The sequence below is a fragment of the Calidris pugnax genome, unplaced genomic scaffold, assembly GCF_001431845.1.
Source record: "Calidris pugnax isolate Ruff unplaced genomic scaffold, ASM143184v1 scaffold89, whole genome shotgun sequence".
Taxonomy (NCBI): domain Eukaryota; kingdom Metazoa; phylum Chordata; class Aves; order Charadriiformes; family Scolopacidae; genus Calidris; species Calidris pugnax.
In genome coordinates, this window is record NW_015090865.1 from 5,887,394 (window position 1) to 5,901,480 (window position 14,087).

The 14,087-nt window shown below is 40.7% G+C and overlaps 1 long non-coding RNA gene across 1 annotated transcript; it reads left to right on the forward strand.

Moving 5' to 3' along the window:
• The first annotated feature begins 8,389 nt into the window (after positions 1–8,389).
• LOC106889834 lies at positions 8,390–12,801 on the forward strand. Its single transcript, XR_001412404.1, has 4 exons — positions 8,390–8,497; positions 9,145–9,199; positions 9,892–10,011; positions 12,664–12,801. It is a non-coding gene; the product is annotated as an uncharacterized LOC106889834 (long non-coding RNA).
• Positions 12,802–14,087: the final 1,286 nt, after the last annotated feature.

Sequence of the window (14,087 nt, forward strand, 5' to 3'; positions counted from 1 at the left end):
CAAACGCCTGAGGGTAAAAAGCAATTATAAAAACATGACTCTCCCAGATCAGCTTTCGAATCTGCCTTGTCTCTGTTTTATTGATGGGAGATTGAAGGAAGATTCAAATCAGCTATCCTTCAATTCTTTACCAGCAGCAAAATACAGAAATCATTAGCTTTTTCTGTGTAAATGACTTTGTCCTGCTTTATTATTCAAAACTGGCTAGGCATTTGACTTAAAAAGGCCATGTTGAATATTTATTTCTAGTTTTGGTACTTGTAAATAGTATGTTGCTTTGCACCTTAGTTTCTTTTTATTTTTCAGAATATTTTTTCCTAGCAATTAGAGAAGGAACTAATTAATATTGGTATTTTTTAATAGCTGAAGAGTGCACACAGACTTAAATTAGGGTGATCTCACTCTCCCAGGTCTATTGTGGTTGTTAGGGAACCCTACTGCACAACTGTTTCCCCAAAAGTCAAGGTAAATAATTTAATATCTGGTCCATTTTACTTCTCTCTGTGTTTACTGTTGTACATTTGCTGATAAGTAAGTGTGGGATGAAAGCTTGGCAGAGGCTGCTTGCGAAGGCCTGGGCTAAAGAAAAATCCTTCTTTTTCACCCAACATGATGCGAGATGTTGGCGATGACACCCGAGTGTGGGAGGGAGGCTTTGTGCCCCTGCCAGGCTGGGCAGGCTCTTCTTATTTCTCTCTCTGTTTGGAATAACACGAGGGTTTGACTTTGATTTCAGTCCAAGCGAGGGCACGGTCCACGGTGTGCGTTGGTCACATCTCAGAGGCCTCAAATAAACATGAAGGACTCCAGGCGTAGAGGTGGAGCTTAACAGTTTGTGTGGTGGTGAGCACACCCCCCGGCCACCCTGTCACCTGGCTAAATCCTCCCGGGTTGATCCTGCAGATAAAACCACCGTGTAGCTGGGATGAGGGCTTGCTTAAATGATACAAGGCAGACATTCAATTTTAAGAAGCTGGAGCTTTATTTTTGGAATCCTAGGATGTGTACAGAATTTAAAAAGCCTAAAGCTATAATGTTTTACTGCTCCTTTGATAAAATTTATATTTAATCATATCTTAAAAACTGTTCTCATTCTGCCACTTGATGTTACCAACCAAGCGGAACCCATCAATGCAACACTATCTATCAGCGGTTCTTTTATTTCATTCTCCTACAACTCCCTTTTAATGCTACATATGTTAATGAATTATGGTGGAGTTGCTGTGAAGTACAAATGAAAAGCGTGCCTGTACCAAAGGTGAGACTGTTACCCACAGGTTTTTTGTTGCTGAATCCGACCCATTTACATTGCAAAACCTCCAACTTGCAGACCAGTCTCTGGGTCCTTTCTTTTGAAGGTGAGTTTTCCAAAAGTTGTGATGAGTGGGCTTTCTCCATCATCTTCAGCTCTTTGTCTAAGGCTTTTCATTAACAGGTGTTATTTAGGAAAGCTTTCTACAAGAGGTGGGAGCACTGTGTGTGATAATTGACAGCCTGGGCTGATGAGGATGAGCAACTGGTTGGTACCTTGGCTGAATTTTCAGTGATGCCCATTTGCTGCTGGCAATTATAAGATTACACAGGGATTTGTGCAGTGAGATACCTGTCTCTTTATCAAATTTGTCTCTTTAAAACAGTAGTTAGACTAATTAAAGCCTCAGCTAAACTCTCCCTGCAGCTACACCTGTTAACTCTGCTGTTGGGAGGTTGTTGGATGTGCGTGTCTGGGGATAGACGCTGGCCTTCCTTGATGCATTGTTCATGTTACTTGTGGCAAGAATGAGTTAAATGCATTTCTCTCCATTTTTTTTTTCAGAACTGAAACATGTCCAGCAAAGTTGGTGGTCTCCATAAGAAATTCAAACTCTCTGCTGACCAAGTGAAAACACACATGTCCATGTATCAGGCATATACATAATCTTGGCTGAAAATCAGCGTCAGTGACAATTTCACTCAGTGAAATCTTAATTTTGATCCCTGCTCTTAAAAGTCATGTTTGTCTCAGGAATGTTACTTAGAAGACCTTTTAGCCTTTTAGTACCAGACTGACTTCTTAAGTTGTTAATAATTCTCCCTTACAATATGAAGACACTCCATTTTTATTCCCATATAAATTTGAATTAAAATTCACATTTATTCACATTCATGTGCCAGAAGGTTTGGGTTTTTTTGTTTTGTTCCCTTCCCTTTTTCTCAGAAATATCCAGCATGGACCACCGCTGCTAAAAAAGACACTGAACTAACTAAATGGATCATCGGCAATCACACGTGCCAATATCACTCCTTTAAATAGAAATGATTTGTTCTTACTCTTGATAAACACATAAGTAAAAAGTCTAGTCTTTTCATTTCTGTCTCTTTTCCTGGAGGACCGGGGGATCTCCCACTGCTGTCTGATCTTTTCCTCTGTGCGTTGCAGGCGGGGGAATCGCAGGCAAGACTCAGCTCCGCGTCCTCTGAAGAGGCAACATGAAAGTCAGCACTTGACTGCGCTGAATTTTACAGGGTTTTTCTTCCAAGTATGATATTGATATCTTTTTATGATATTGATATCTTTTAAGTGAATGGAGTAATTGAGGAATCTTTCTCTAAATTATTGACTGGACGTCTAGAGAAGAGATGAATGAAAAAATATCTTTATCCCTGATAAAGCTTTAGGTGAATTGAGTTAATCTTGTGGTTTTGGATGTGACCCTTTCCAGCATTATTTAGGGCAAACCTTTCTGTGTTAAGCCCACGGGGAGGCTCTGCTTAGAGGGGGAGGGTGGAAGAGGAAGGATAGCCTCAATTTTGGTGCTAGGCACCTGAAATGAGATTTTACATGTTTCTAAATAATTTTTCTATGAAATCAGGAGAGAGAAGCGGGAGGAGGGAATTGAATTAAAAAACATAATAACTTGGCAGTGCCTTGCCTTCCTATTTGTGGTCTCTTTGTATTTCGCAATAATAATTACTGCTTTTTTTGGTAGAAAATTTTGGGGGAAAGCAGTTGCAGGAGAACCCCATTAAGACCAGCAGAAGCAGAGAGCCTGGGCCAGCAGCGCCGGTGTGTCAGCTCGGGGACATTTCTGGGCTGCATGGACCCAGCAGGATGTGTGTGCAGCTCAGAGTGGCTGCGAGAGGCTAAAAGCATCTCAGCCCGCTTCCAGGCTTATTTTTTGGACAGCACGAATTTTTTCTGGAAGAAAAAAAAAAGGAAAAAGGTAAGGGAAAAACATATAAATAGTTCTATGTTTATAGAAAAAGTTTAGAAGGAAGGAAGATGCTGTGTCAGGTTTTTTTCTTCCTGTAATGTCTCCTTGCATCATCTCTGTAAAAGAAGGAGACTTTAAATATCTGCTTTTCTGTATATGTAAAATTACTGTGATACAAATTTGATCACATTTGCAAGGATTAAAGGATTTGATCTGCAGAATGCATTCTCTTCCTAAGCATGACAAATGGAAGCAATTTACAGATGGCTTCTGAATATTTTTCTGAAATTATTTTCCTGTTCTGTTTTGGTTTGGTTTGTGTTTTTCTTTGTTTTTTGGTTTTGTTTTTTTCCCCCCTGTTGCGTGTCACTAGGGATCAGCATATTTTTAGCTATTTAAGCGATCATAATGTCAACACAGGGGCTTAAAAAAGGATACTGCATAGCTATCGAGTAGCCAAATTACTCGTGACTGGTAAAACAAAACGAATAAAGTCAGGCCTGAAGGCATTGAGAAAGCAAGCTTTTGCATCCATCCTTCATATTCCCTTGCTTTTTCCTGAGGTTTTTGGGCATCTCTGCATTTCTATTATGTTAGGATTTCTCACCCCCCAAACCCTCCTTTTTTATGGCAAAAAAAAAATAGTGTGTCCTATAGGAGTCCACCTTCCTAAACCTGTTATTGGTTTAATGCATTAGTGATTTTGTATACACATCTTCAAGGCCAAAAAAAGTGGCAGAATCTCCCCAAATTTCCAGGGTATTATATTAAATTAAAAGAAATATAGATTTGCATCTTCAAGGCCAAAAAAAGGTGGCAGAATCTCCTCAAATTTCCAGGTTATTATATTAAATTAAAAGAAATATAGATTTTTACATTTTATCAATTGCTGGTTCTGTGAAGCCTGTCCACTTGCTCAGTTTTACGAACTTTTCTGTTTCATATGTGAGAAGACTCAGGAGATTTGCAGATGAGATGTCTCCCTTTGAAGAAGTTCTCTCTCCTCTAACACACACTTGTTTGCTGACTCCCCTGGTCAGTCTTCAAGGTCATTAATATGTTCGGAAATTGTCATTCGAATAAGAGCTAATAATTTTCCTCTCCTGCCTCTTTATGCTCTCACTTTTGGTCCCAACTGGGCTCAGGCAGCGATTCCCACACATCTGTATTTTAGAAATCTCAGCCACTCTGTGTCCTTGTCCAAGGCTTTTACGTTGCTACGAATGAAATGTGATAAATGAGCATTTGCACACTGTAATAATTGTGTTTTTCTTCTGAGGACGGAGCAGAGAAGCCGATTTTGTCAGCACGTCCTAAAGTGGGTTTCCTGCTTAAAAACAACTGCATCAGCGGCAGAGCTTAGAGATTTCTGCCTCTGTGAAATATAGAGTTTTGAGATTAAATTAATATATCAGAAATTTCAAAGTTAGTGGTAACTTCTTGAATTAAATAATTTTGTTTTTTCTTGAAAGCATACAAATCTCAAGAACAAAGCACAGATATCTTTTCAATCATTGCCAGGCTTTTCTCTTACATTCACAATACTAATTTGCTGGGAACTTTAAGTAATAAGAACTCTGTTCATTTAATTTAGGATTTTATCAAGGAGATTATGATCTAAATCATGAATCTACTGCTTCACTGCAAATAAGTCTTCAAAGTTTCAGTGACCATTAAGAAGAACAAAGGTAAGCAAAGAACAAATAAAAATTTTAACATTTAGAAGTGCAGAAGAATCTTTATGCCCTCTACTTTTTTTAACTAATTGAAGAAAAAGTTAATTTCAAATCAAGGACATACAATACCCATGTGGATAAAACAGTTTCATGTGGTAACATGGGAATTTTGTAGAGGTAATAGTTGTAAGTTGTTTCGACTCTTTATAAAAAGAAATGGTAATAAAATATTGATTGTTCGATGCTAACAAAAAGGGAGAAAACAGAAAAAGAAGAGAGAGTTAATCCAAGAGCGAGTGTTTTTGTATAGCTCATTTTGCTCAGTTTTTGGTACAATTAGAGAAATCTCTTGCAGCACAGGGAAAACTGTGTGGCCAAGTGAACAGAGCTTGGTGGTACCAAAGTCCCACTCCCATCTCAAGAGCAGGGATGCAACGGGATGGAGGGATAGTGTGTGCACACGTGAGGGGGGAAAAGGGGATTTCTTGGGTGATGTAAAGCTTTGACAGACATCTTTTCAGCGGCAAGACAGTTGCTTGTAACTCTGGCTTCTCTTTAGCTGAAATTTTTGTGGCAGAAGGGAAAAAACCAACACCCTTCATTAGCCTTGTAAATCCTGGCCTAGAAAACCCCGGGGGAGCTTGGTCCCAAGAAAAGGAATCCTTTGCACAATAACTGCACGATTTCAATCAGTCCTCTTGATCCCTGCTCTCGCTTATTCCCAAGAATCTGCCAAGTCTGTTGAACTTCCTCGTGGTGACCCTCCCATTTAATTCACGGGCCATTTTGTATTTACAGAGAGGTCAATAAAAGCTTTCCAGAGCTGCAAACCTCTCAGTAATGGTTGTCCTGAGCAATACAGCCTGAAGAGCCCCAACAGGAAATTGGTAAAGCAGCAGCCAATTTCCTTTTGCTTTTTTACTGCCTTTTGGTCTTCCTGCTCTGTTCATATCCCCACTGCTGAATTATTCTAGAAATGGTGGGGTATTTCCAGCGCCACATATGGAGGAGAGCTCATATCATTCACAGAATTTTATGCAAGGTTAATAAAACATCAGATTTGTTTAATGAATAATAGTCGTTAGCTTAAAGCACAAGATCAATGTTTTCATGATGAAACATGAAATTAAAATGAAATTATGAAATCTGGTTTCTGCTCTGATTTTGCTTCTGTCACGCTGTGTAATTTTGGACCAACTATTTTACCGATCTTTTGTTACCTTTTCTTAAAGTGTGGGCAATGCCTATGTACCTTCCAGGCTTAAAGATGCTTTGAAATCTTTGGGTGGAAGGAGTGATGCAATGAGGAAGTTCTGCTGTCTGCTCCCACATCTGAACATGGAAAATAACACCTTTTTTGGGGGGAAGGGAAGGTATGGCAATACAAAATATTTCAGGTTAGTAAAGCTGCTTCACAAAGGCTGCAACCACACTGGCAATGACTCATTGGAACAGATCTGTAAAGTGAAATTGTTGGTAGAGAGTACCAGACATCCACCACTAATGCGTTTCCAGGTTGTTCCCTTCAGGTGATGGCGAATCTGGACACGTCTTCTGGTTTAGTTTCACCCAAAACAGATCCAGCTCGTGTGCTTCACGACAGCTGTGTGATGCTAAACCACATCAGGGAAGTGGAGACGCCTGGGAGATGGCCTTCAAAAGCACGCTCCCAACTGGAATCCAATCAATGGTGGGGATGCACAAAGGGATTTTCCTACGCCCGTGCTCAGGGGCACAGCAGCCACCTCACCTACCGTCCCGGGAGAAGAGCACACAGCACTAATTTAGATGCCTGAACTGCCCGTGAGGTGCCTGGGGAGTGTTTAGCATCTTGGAAAGCCCTAGTTACCTGTGACAGCAAAGGTCCTCAGTGCCCAGATTAATCAATGGGGAACACTGATGTTAGAGGCACCTAATCCCACACCTCCCTGAGCCTCGGTCCTTTGTTTAAGGTAGCCAGTTACACACAATCTCCTCCCAGAAAAGCAGAATAGAGGAAGGGAAGACTAAGCAGGTGGTGGTGGTTGTGTGTGTTCTTTGCTACGATAATATAATTATCACAGCGCAAAGTTTCAGTCTCTGCTCTTCTAAGTTTTCTGCATTTTCTTCAATGACTGCTTAATGTAAAATAAATAAGAGAGTCCTTGAACTTGGTCAGGGTCTCCTTTCTCTCAAGGAAGTGCCCTAATTGCTTGTAAGCTAGTATATCTAGCCGTGAGGATGTCGTTATTTTCTGAAAAGTAGAAGGTTTGCCAGCACAATGCATATGCTTTTAACCCAAAGAGCTGAAAAAAATCGTTCAGGAAGTTAGAGAGAAATTAGACTCTGCTTCTTCCCTGGCTGGTGTGAACCCTTTTGACACTGAGCCTTTGTGTACCAGGAGGGGTTTCCCCCCAAGCTGTGTTTGGAAAGGAGAAACCTCCCACTTTGTACCTTCCAGCTGACTGTGCCGTAAGTGCCCCCCAGGTACAGCTACACGGATGGGGGCTTCCCATTCCGGGTATCTTGAGAAGATGTAGGGCCTTAGTGTGGGTGGAAAGCTGTATATGAAACTAGAAATGACCAAAATTTGTAATTTAAGAGTTCAAGACTCCAGAATCAGTTCAGGATTAGGCAGGTGAGCAGGAACTTTGAATTCTAAGATTCAGACTTAGTCACTGCAAACCTCCCAAGCACTGTACCTGTGTCTGTGTTATGTCCAACTAATCAAAATAATGTCCTTGCCGTTGCTCAAGACACAGACGTTGCTGCAGATTCCAGTGTCAGAAAGAAGGGTGTCACTGATAACAACATTTCCTTAGCCATAGCACACTCTCCTTCAGTACTGCTAGTTTCTTCGTCTTTAGACTTCCATATTTTCCATATATTAAATGGGAATAAGAAATATTCTAAATTGCGATTGTTAAAGAAAAAAATACTGGTGGAGCAGTAGTGTTTATATTAATTTTGCTTCATGTACGGATATAATTCAGGCTCATGTATGAAGTTTCCCTGCAGCACTCAAGGCCACTGGTCCTTTGATTCTGACTTTTGAAGCCTGAGAAGAAAACACGAATCTGAATAATCGTGCTTGTGATTCCCTGAATTTATTCACTTGTGGAAAGAAATGAAGCACAATCAAGTCTCTCATGTGGAGAAGATTGCAGTCATAAACTCTAAAATGATTGGATTACCTGTCTTGTCTCATATTATCTTTTGTGCTAGTTACGTATTGTTTCAAAGCTACAAGAATAACAGCTCTTCTGTCTGAAATATTTTTCTTAGTTTTGCCTCTTGGTCATAAAAAGTAATGTGATACTTTTGTCTTGTAAGGTTTCTTGTAGGTTTTAGCTCTTCTTTAAGTCTTCAGTCTTAAGTTTGATTTTTGTCAGTTAACCTCACACCTCAAATACAGATTTTCTCTCCAGGCTACTACTTTGATTCTTCTAGTCAATCCTAAACTTAGCAAAACTATGGATGTGCATATTCTTTTTTTCATAATTATCAAGTTTATTTATTTTTTTTTCTCTTCTCCCCTTCAGGATCTTTCTGGCAAGGATTGCGCTCTCCTGGGTTTCAAGGCTGCGAGAATTACAATTCATTCAGAGTTCAAGCCTTTGTTTAAGACAATGTCCTCGGGGTTATGAGGTATGTTAAATGGCAGAAGGAAAACTAGTGCTCTGGGTCTCCTGTTCAGCTGCATTGTATTAGGTGTGGAATATCTACCCCCATCCCACTTAGACATCCAAACCTCAACTTCACAGAAGGCACTTCTGCAACCAGGTGGAGTTTTGTGGGATTTTCTTTGGACATTGGCCGTGTTGAAGCATCAGGGCCTCACACACAACAAAAATCATGGTGTAGGTTTATCACAGCTCAGGGTCAGGTCCATTATTTATTCCTTTTCTCTTTAAGGGAATGGCTGGAGCATGACTCAGCCCATTGCTAACCCAGACCCTGCGTGAGGTTGACCCCTGAGTAAAGGAACACACAGGACCTTCCCACAGCTCTGGTTCTTGACATTGTGGATTTTAGTGTCCTCTGATGATGCTACAAGGATAATCTTTTTTTTTTTTTTTTTTTTTCCTTTTTTTTTCCGCCTAAGAGCTGTCTCTACAATGAGGTCCCCTTTCTGTCCAAGAACAGGAGATGCAGGTCAGAGTGCTCTCCTGAGGAAGTAATTACAAAAGCTGCTTTGGCAGGGTTATGCATAGCTTGAATTGGTTGTTGGTGGTTTTTTTTTTTTTTTTTTTTTTCCTTTTCTTTTTCCTCCTATCCATATATGCTCCTTGTAGGTGAAGGACTTTGCAGAAGCTCTTATTGATACCTGGGACAAACAGCCTCTACCAGGTCAGCAGCTTGCTTACTTCATGGGTTTCCAGGGACCACACCAAGCAACTGCCAGTTTTTAGGAGGCTCCACCACACCTATCTCACACCACCCATATCTCCCTACATCAGCACGGAATCGTTTGTGCAGGGAGGGTCAAGCTGAGCCTGGCGGTGATGTCCCCCAGATGTGGAGCCCCAGCTCCCAGGAGCACCCACAGCCCCCAGTCGGGGAGCCCCTGATGCTGTTGCTTTCCTGGCAGAGGGTCAGAACTGTGGGTCTCGCCTTTCCAGGCTGGAGGGTCCTTCCCCATTTCTTTTTAAGGAAACATTCTGATATGATATTTTTTCCCTTCGTGGGAAATGTCAACATTTATGAAATGGGAGCAAACTGTTTAAATTTTTTATAGACTGAAAAGATTAAGCTTTGGCCGGCTCTAGTCAAAATTTCCCTGGTTCCCCGTAAGCAAATGAATTTGAGTGAAAAAGCGTAGTTGTCTGCAGCACTGCACGAAGAAACCATCAACTTGTTCCCTGCAGTCCTACCTTGTTACTTGAGTATGCATAGGAATCTGAGGTGTATCTTTATAGGGCCGTATTTCCACGACCTCCAGTCTTCTCTCTCTCATTTGCTATTTTATTTTGTTACCTGGATACCGCTATGAGTCTAGTGGCACTTTAAAAAACTATTGCTTGTATATGCTCCAATTGCAGCTCTGATGAAGGAGATGAGATAAACCGGTGTTCTCAGCTGTGCGGCTCAGACACAATAAGGACAGATAAAGAAATGCAAAGAGCATTGCAAAACACTATTTATTACTATTTTCAGCGGTGGTGAGTACTCCAAATGAATCCCTGTACAGTTGAACTTTCGCACAGTCGGTGCTGTTGGGACATCAGCAGACCGTAGTCATTCGGTTCACTTCTGTATCTGAATCCCTCATAAAAAAAGAACACCCAGGCTTAGGGTGGAATTTGTTTTAATCAAATATTTGTGTCTTATATCGAGGCTTTAAAACAATCACTGTCCAGCGGTAAGTGATACAACATGGCGTACTGAGAAACATTTCCAAAGTCGTTGGAATGTGATCACCAAGGAGTTCATTTTCTACAAGGTCTTAAAATACAGCCATGTAGTAAATAGTAAAAACCCTTTATTTCATTGTCTGACTATTCTGCCAAGTCCCTTCCTTCCTGGAATGTTTATTAAATTTAGTTTCATGCGGTCTGTAAATATATATATACACACATATACATATATAAAAATATATTCTTGTATTACCTCAGAAGGCTGGGTGGGCTGCTAATTGCATCCTAGTTTTGGGGGAGTTGGTACTTGCCCTAGAATTTTAGCTACATGCTAAGATGTGACAAAACAAGTTTGCTGTCCCTGTGAGGGGTTTGCCCTCCCTGCTGATGACTGAGTCCAGATTATGGAGCTTTTGATGATCAAAATACACTGATCTCTCTTTTTAATTTTATTTTCTTTTTTTTTTTTTTTTTTTTATATTTTGGGGTGGGGTTTTGGGGTTTTTTTGTGGTTTTATTTTTGTTTGTTTTGTGTGGGTTTTTTTTTTGTTTTGGTTTTTTTGTTTTTGTTTTTTTCCAGGAGCATACAATATAGACTTGATGATTCCAAACCCCTTCCCTTCCCTTCCCTTCCCTTCCCTTCCCTTATCTCTCACAAACTTTTTCATATCTCTCAAAAACTGCACCCATCAAGATATTCTTTTGCCTTTCATAGTTCAATAATCAAATCTCGATGGTTTCAGTGTTCTTAATGACGGTTCTGTAAGATCCTTGCTTGTTACATCTGAAAATTGAATAAAAAATTCCTTTGTGCTGACAGCTTCATTGTAGTCAGTGTTCAAAATATCAAAGGATGAATGCTAAATGTTCATAATGTGAAGTGTCAAGAGTGCAATCTGGGATAATAGAATACATGTCTTGCAAACTTGCACTTTAATATGGCAAACTACTTGGTCAGCAAGCAAATTAATTCATTTATGATTTGATATTATTGCAAGTAGTGGGTCAGCTTTCGCAGGCAGCTCTGTCTGCTGTTCAATTTTGCTGCCATGCAGTCTCTTTTGTATTGGTAGGTGCCTACCCGAAAATGAGTGTGTGGTCTCAGTTTAAGGGTATGATTTCTGTGGTTTCCCCCATATATATATATATATATATATATAAGTGGTTTACCCCATATATATATATACACACATATCTCCATTCACTGTAGGTTTTTTGTAAGCTTTTTTTCCCCAATTCACGTTTGCTGTCCATTCACTGTGGGTTTTTTTTAAGCTTTTTTTCCCCAATTCACGTTTGCTGTTCAAAGGGACTAAAAAGCATTTGCTGTAATTATCTGGTTATCCCTTTTAAATACCAATTGTTGTACTGTATGAATTGATTGTGCAGATGTTTAAGACGCCAACAGATGAATCCAGTGAAACGTTGTCAATGGCATGTTGTCTCCCCCAGTTCCACAAAGAAACTTGAACATATTTTCTGGCAGAGCTGCTCATTTTCCCAGGGCGGATATTTGCAAGCCTACCTCTGTAGTTTGTGAATATCAAAATGAATGGTAAATATTAACCTCTGAGAGCTAGAATAATGTGAAAAATTACAAAAGTAAATGTTAGCAGAAATATCTGTTACACAGGCAGAGAGAGAGACAGCATTGAAAGGATTTATGTTATTTTTTGAGTCTTGGCTCACACACGAAAGTTGTGAATCTTTCGATTGAAAGGAAAGTAAGGTTCAATTTTTCAAAAGCAGCCTTGAAGGTTTGTTTTTCAGAGTTCAGTGACCTGATTGAAAGAACAGCTCTCTGTAAAAATAATTATGGAAGAGGGAAAAAAGAAAATATTTGACATACTGTAAAAGTTACAACTGCAACAGATTTTCATTCTCTTGTACAAAAAAAAACCAAACCAAAACAGCAACCACCACCAACCCAAAACAAATGGATTAGCAGATTTTATTGTTCTCTTTCTTAAAGAAAAAAGGAAATTTTATAACTGTTTTGAGTGGTTGACTGTGTCCACCTTGATTGATTCTACTTATGAAGAGTACCCAGCTGTAACTTATTATTTCATCTGTTGATAATGTCCCATAGATGGGTATGTTGAGGTCCTTAGTAATAGCAGAATGGGGTTAAATAAGCAACTGCCAAAACCAAGACCTTAGGTGGAATAATTTGGAACTATTTGCATAACAGTTGTTTAAGCAGAGGCCAATCCCTATATTTTTGGAGCTGAAGTCCTGGCTTTTGGTTGTGCTGTACATCTGATTTGGACATCTCTCAGAGAAATGCCCATTGCATCACTGTTTTAAGTTGTGAAGTTAAGTTAAGTGAATTTCAACAAAAAAAGATGCCTGTGTTGCAGTGACAAAAGAATTTCAGGTCCCTTACAGTAGTTGGGATGGTTTCTGTTTTCCTAAAAATGTTACTGAAATGAACCCTGCTCCTTTGTTGCATTCTAGGGGCACAAAGTACGACGTCTTTCTGATGAAGTCCTTCTCAGCACATTTCTGACGTGGTGCCAGGTTAACTGAGATGCTGCAGTTCCAAGGAGGCAGGAAAAAAGTTGGAGATGAACTTGTAGCCCATGACAGCAATGTCATCTACACCCGCTCGCCTGTCCCTTCTTTACGGGTAATCTGGTGGTCTTCCTGCCACCAATGTCTCGGTGTCATCCATTTCCTTTGTCCCATCCCAGAAGTAGCATCAGCAAAAATATACTGGAAGATCACACTGGGCTGGTAGCCAATGCAGATTTATGTCTTTGGGTTGTTTTTTTTTTTTTCGTTGTGAGCTGCCTTTGATTTAAAGACCAGCTTTTTATCACGGACGAGGTGTTGAGCTAGGGACCAGGGCTTGGCAGCAGGGTCCTGCTGAATGGCCCCAGGCAGGACATTTGGCCCCAACTCTGTTCATGTGTTGGGGATTGGCCTGTTTAAAATCCATTTGGTGCTCTCTTCTCCTGGAAATTGCCACTGAGGGAGATTTTTGGTTTGTTTGTTTTCTCACAGATGACAAAGGAGGCGACGCAGAATGCCAGCTGGATGTCCCAGTAACACCGGGGTACGGATGGCCCCCATATTTGGTGGTGAGTGGGACAACCCCTATAACGACCAGTAGTCAGATTATGGTTCAAATGATTTTATATTCGTTTGTGAGTGCTAATTACCTCAGCAGGTAATTTGCATTCAGAGAATAATTTCATGTTTGCGGATAAAGTCATTGCATCTGGGCAAAGGTTAAATCTAACTTTTGCCTTATGTATTTTATCAAGGTAAATTTGTTATAAGCAACACCAAAATGAAAGCATGAGACAAAGACTGGCTTAAAGCAGCTTTTAGCATCTGTCACCAACGCCTCCACATCTACAAGTGTTCGGCTGTCTTACGTCCCTGCCGTTTGTTGGTTGGTTGTTGTTTTGTCATTAACATTAACACCCTCTTTAGATGCACATTCAGTATTTAATATTAATCACCACAGTTTGTATATTGACTTTCCCTTTTTGCTCGTTGCTGCGGGGTGCGCAGAGGCCCCGAGCGCATCCTTCCCTGGCAGCCAGTGAGGCAGAAGGAGAGAACTGCATTAGGAGCCCCCTGAGGAAGCAGGATGGCACTTAAAGGACAGAGATGCTCTTTGGGGGTGGCAGCAGGGAAGCACGGGGTGTCTGGTGGGGTTATGTGCAATGATTGTGCTTCCCCCACTCCCCAGTACGTCCTCTCCAGGCAGCCTGCTGGGGCTGGAAGGACAATTTCTGCATTAATTAGGAAGTAAAACATCCAAGGAAAGAGGAGTGGAGGGAGAGGCCACTTTAGGAGGTCCTGCTGATCCAGGTGGGATGGGAAGCATTGCCTGGCGTGCCTTGATGGCTCTCCTGGCACGAGCAGGT